The following is a 6,000-nucleotide window of genomic DNA, read 5'->3' as shown; positions in this document are numbered from 1 at the left end:
GAATCTTGCTGGCCCCTTTCAGCCCCCCACTGGGGCCCTTCCTGGCACTTGGCCCAGTACGTGAATGGCTTAGTTGTGTCACTTGTCTGCTTATACATTATCACCGGAAAACTTCTTACTGGCACAAAGTAGGTGCTCAATACAAAGCTTTTCAGTGCATAAACGAATATGTAACAGGGACAGTTAGGTTACTCTAATAACACTTTCAAATTGCAAAATTAATTTGGAATGCACTCACTGGGTGAAGCGCAACACGATAGGATAGTAAAAAGAGGAAAAGGCAGAAGTCAACCAGAATTCCACCGTTCATGAATTTAACTACTGTCAACACTTTGGTATTTACGCCTTTGAAAGGCTTCTACACAGTTTCTTCTTCACAAAATGGTACTTGGCTGGATTACGACTTAACAATTGGTTGTGAACATTTCCCTAAATCATGAAATATTTTTCTACGTGTTTTTAATAATTGCACTGTATTCCATTGTGTGGATGACTTTCATTGACTTAACCCCTTCCCTCACCTTGAACATTTGATACTATCCCCATATTTTTAATTTTTCCCATTTAGCTAGTGTCTTTATACACAAATATATGTGCATATATTGTTTTTCCTGTGGCTGGATTCCTAAGTGGACTTGTGGGTCAAAGGGTATGCATATTTTCAGGCTTTTGATTTATGTTATTAAATCACAAGAGACAATTTGCTTTGGAAACCAAAGAAACACAAACACAATCTCCTATTTTGCCAAGTATAACAAACCCTTTTCTGAAGCTCTGGAAGTTTCCACCCCAGCCCCACCTCATCTTAGCCAACATCTTCCTTTCCTTCAGGGTTTACTTGACTATCACCTTCCTGGAGAGGTCTTTGTGCCTGCCCCCATACGCAATGGCATCTGTCCTCTCGGGCTGCCTCTGCGTGTCCTTTTACAGAGTTGTTTTCCTCAACTGTACAAGCACCTCTCGCAGGTTTTGTGTCTGTTTATGCCTGTCTCTTTCCAGATCCCTGAGGGTATGGACTTGGTCTATTTCGTTCATCTCGTGCCCCAGTGCCTTTGTCACGCCCCGCAGAGTCAGAGCTCCAGAGACATTCTGTGAGTGAGCACCTGGGGTTTGACACTTCTGGTCTCAGAGTCAGAATGAATGTAATAGTCAGGGCCCCAGAGAAGCTTCTTCAGCAACAGAGAGAATTGACAGATGAGAAATAAGAACACAAAGTGACTTCTTAGTAAAGTCAGGGTCATGACAGGGGATACAATTCAGCTGGGACTGTCAAGGAAGTTCCCTTACGAGTGATATTTGAGCTGAGACCTGAAGTAGGAGTAGGACATGAAAAGGGTGGGGGCAGGCACCTCCTAGGTTCATGGAACAGCATGGAAAAAGGCCTTGAGGAAGGAAAGAGGTCTGTTAGTTATAGAATTGAAAGAAGGCCGGTGACTTGGTGAGGGTGGTCAACAGGGTGAGAGCCACAGGTGGGCCTTGGGGAGATCACCCAGGTGCTGTGGGTCAAGAGACCTGAGGAAGAATCACCTACCCATAGCCTCTCCTCAAGGGCCTGCCTGTGCCCGAAGGCCTACCACTCCAGAACCTTCCCTAGTAGTTAAGTGTTGTCTCTTCCCTGCACTGCTCCCTCTGGAAGCAGACATTCTGAAGGACTTCCCGGGCATAAATGAATATATCACATGCTTCTATCAGCTGGGGTGGGGGATCTAGAATGAAGACATTTCCATGGAGTAAGAGCTCTAGTGCTAGAGAAATCCAAGAGAAGTCAGCTCCTGAAGACCAAACAAAGCCATTGGTTTCTCTATCACTTGCGGTGGGCCCACTGGATACCTTGCACATAAACCACCTCCTTCAATCCTCATGACAAGGTTATACCATTTTTTAAAAAAGAGATTTTATTTATTTATTTGACAGAGAGAGAGAGCACAGGTGGGGGAGTGGGAGAGGGAGAAGCAGGCTCCCCACTGAGCTGGAAGCCTAATGCGGGTCTCAATCCCACGACCCCAGGATCACAGTCTGAGCTGAAGGCAGACGCTTAACTGACTGAGCCACCGAGGTGCCCTCCCCCCACCCCCCGCCTCCACCGCCATGACATCATTTTTATAGAGGATGAAACAGCCTCAGAGAGGTTATGTGACAGGGCTAAGGGCCACCAGAGAGTAGGAGACAGAAGGATTCAAGCAGCAGGCTCCAAAGCTCGCTTTCTCCCTCTGTCTGATACACCATGGAGTCTCAAGTTTATATTTAATGCATGAAGCTTCCAGTTTCTTATCTTTTATGCAATTAAATGATGCAATTAAATTTTAGAGATGCGCTCTTTATCACATGTTGTCTGTGAGCTCACATCTCATGTACACACAAGGACACCACACTGTGGAATGCTGAACATACATGCCATGTACACTGTGCTTTATGGGGGCAAATTCAGAGATTTTTTTTTGTTTGTTTTAAAGAGTGTTTTTCCTCTTATGCCCTGATTTTATATTCCATCAAATTTTCTCACTGTACTTCAGTGTTCAATATTTTATACTGCCTTGTTTTCCAGTTCACTCATCCTCTGTTACCTGCTATCCACCTGCTATTAAACCCATCCATTACATTGCTAATTATGACTATTATACTTTTCATTTCCAAAATTTCCATTAGATAACTTAAAAAAATTACCAGTTCTCTACTTCAACTTTTTAGTCTCTTCTACTTTTTGAATATATTAATCACAATTATTCCACAATGTTATTTTAAATGCCAGTATCTGAATCTCCTGTGGTCTGTTGATATTATCCAGTTTTTTCTCCCTCTCTTGGTTTCAGTCATATGATTTTATCTCCTAGTATGCCTGGTAAACTCTATTGACTGCCAGCCATGTGTATGGAAAATATATTATAAAGACAACCGAGGTTCTGTATGGTCCATGGAGGATTGGCTCTTGTTTCTGGAAGAGAGTGAGAGTAGAGGCAGCTCATTTAACCCAATCTGGATTTAAGTTTATTTGACGTTAGGTTTCGATTTTGTGAAGGCTGATCTATTTCTGATGTGCTTTTCAAGGGTCCCAACTTAAAAGCTCTTTTAAAAAAATAATGGCTGCTCCTCTCCCTTGGAGATACTCAAACTCCACCTACTCCAACCCTTTTTCCCAAACCCAGTAAAATTGCATATTCTCAACTTCAGCAAAGGGGGAGAAAAAGGCCAAAATGTTGAACTTGTCTCTGCAGATTTCTCTTCTCTTCAGGATCATGGCCTCTAGGCCTCTATAATGGCTCCAAACTGATTTTTTTTTAAAGATTTTATTTATTATCTGACAGACAGAGATCACAAGTAGGCAGAAAGAGGGGAAGGGAAGCAGGCTCCCTGCTGAACAGAGAGCCTGATGTGGACCCCAATCCCAAGACCCTGGGATCATGACGTGAGCTGATGGCAGAGGCTTTAACCCACTGAGCCACCCAGGCGCCCCTCCAAACCTATTTTAAAAATAGGTTTTACTCAGAGTACCTGGGTGGCTCAGTCGGTTAAGCTTCTGCTTTTGGCTCAGGTCATGATCCCAGGATCCTGAGACTGAGCTCCCTGTTGAACAGGGAACCTATTTCTCCCTCTCCCTGCACCACTCTTCCTGCTTGTGCTCTCTCTCTCTCTCTCTGTCAAATAAATAAATAAAATCCCTAAAAACTATATATTTTTTACTCATTTTTTTTTCACTTGTTTTTGGTGGGAAAGTCCATAGAAGCCACAAGTAGAAATTTGTACTGACTTTAGAACCCAGCCCTGCAAAGACTCATTTCTAGTCCACTGCTTCAACCTGACCTTCAAAGGGGTCAGTCTCACCCTGCGTGGAGATCTATCCCACCCCCATCCCGTCCTGTGCACCTGCTTGCCCTCCTTGTTACCTAATGATGTAGCCACAGAGTCTGGGCTGGCCAGGGCAGTTGGTGGTCTGGTTTCTGCACCACAGGAAGGGCAGGCCTACTTCTCTCTGCCGATGAGCCACACCTCCTACAGACGGAGCCTTCCTGTGCGAGGCTCAGTGTTAAATATTTTTGCAAAAGTTGTCTCATTTCTTCATCTTAGAAACACCAGCAAATAGCTCGAGTTATTTTCACTGTATAGGTAAGGAAACTGAAGGTTGGCCAGAATTCCTACCCCCTCCTAAAAGTATATTTATTTCTCTGTTCAGTTGTTAACTTTCTTGATGATGATTTTCAGACTATAGGCAATGCAAGGGCGGAGAACACGTCTAAAAGTCCACATGTTTGATTCCTCGCCATATCCCCCTGCTGGCACAGAGTGGGTGGTCAAACCTTGAAGGAATAAATAAGACCTCGGGTCTCAAGGTTATTTATGGTGGAGGCCAGAATGCCCGGCTCTTGACTCCTGGTCCACCCTTCTTACCGCCCACATCACGGCAGGTAGGGAGTGTTTTCCTTCATCCAAGCTTGTCTAGCACCTTCTGTGTTTTAAGATTCTAGCCCAGCACCATCTAAAACCATCCTGGGCTGCTCTGATGCCAGGGCCTCCGGTGCCATTAACCAGGGTCTGGTGACACACATGGTGCCAATGGATGGGCCTGAAAGTCTTCTGAGATTAGAGTAGAAGACTGCAAGCGTGTGGTTCTTTTCTAGAAAGAAGATCCATAGCATTCCTTTGATTCTCAGAGAGGTCTGGAATCCCAAAAAGTCCAAAGCGCCTGGACAAGGGGGTTGGTGCCTGGTCTATCCTCCAACATCCTTCCCCTTGCCAGGGAGGGGCTTCCTGAAGCCAGCCATAGATTGTTGGGTGGCAGGGGAGGTGACTGGAGAGTGGCCAGAGGATGAAGGGGACACTGTTCCCTAGCCCAAGCAGGGCAGATGGAATGGGGGCCACTTGCTAAAGGACTATGACTAACGAAGCTGTCTTTCATTTCCTTGGCCAGGAAAGCTGTCCCCCCTGCTCAGTGGTGTAGATGTCCAGCTCCTGGTTCTGAGGTGCCTGTCCTATGAGGCTGGGGAAGCTGGGGTGGTTGTATGGGGATTCCCAGGCCCCGGTACCCTACTTTGAAGCCTCTGGAAGAAGGAGGAGGAGGACCCCCTGAGCCCCTGATGGAAAGAGGACAGGAAGAAGACAAGGGACATCCTGGGGCACCTTTTCTGGCTCAGGCTGGTCTGGCACTCCCCACCAGCCTGGGGTCATGTGCACCTACAGGAACATGGTCTGTTAGAATAGGAATTTCTGCAGCAGGACCCTTTGGGTGGTCCCCATCACCCCGTATGTAAAACAGACTAAAACCAAAGGGACAGGGTGGGAGGTGCCCAGCCCTCCCTCCACCCTGCCTGCCCTGTGTCCCAGACCCTATTGTTCTGGCCTGTCTCCTGGTTGTTATGAACTGAAGTTAGGGGGTGGAGGCGGGCTCAAGGTCAGGCAGCATGGCAAAGCCAGGTCCATCAGTGCAGATCAGGAGGGTGTGTTAGACCAAACGCCAGGCATTTCCCCTCCAGGAGTTGTCACCCAGCTGTGAGTGTGTGGGGCCACAGGAGACTGGACGAGGGGCTGCAGGACTGGAGCTGTGAGGCCAGACCTGGTCTTTTCTCCTACAGACCTGGCTGCCCTAGCCCCTGGGCAATGTGGGTTCTTGCCGTGTATTTGTTAGGTGTGCAAGGAGAGGGTGATCCCAGGGTACTGCGGCAAGGGTGAACAGCCAAATAGGAGATGCTGATTTAGGGGTTCAAGGTCCGTGGGGAGGTGCGGAAAGAGTGGTATCAGAGAGAAGGACAGCCTGGGGGTAAGGAAGGCCATAGGTGGCCCTGCCCAGCACAGGGGAAGGAGATCTTCCCATGGAGGAGGTGAGGGCCGCCTATGAGGGTTGCAGCCTCCTCTTCATGCAAGAAGACACAAATGCTTGTCAGGCTCTGGGCTCCCAGGATCCCTCACGGGGCCTGAATGCGTGTGTTCTGTATCTCTTCCTTCCATTCTTGGACGCTTATCTGCTCTGTACCACACTCATGTAGCCCTAGAAGACAGCATTGTGCAATG

Source organism: Enhydra lutris, unplaced genomic scaffold (genome assembly GCF_002288905.1).
Source record: "Enhydra lutris kenyoni isolate GAN:26980312 unplaced genomic scaffold, ASM228890v2 scaffoldscaffold8, whole genome shotgun sequence".
Classification (NCBI taxonomy): domain Eukaryota; kingdom Metazoa; phylum Chordata; class Mammalia; order Carnivora; family Mustelidae; genus Enhydra; species Enhydra lutris.
This window is presented reverse-complemented; position numbering follows the sequence as displayed.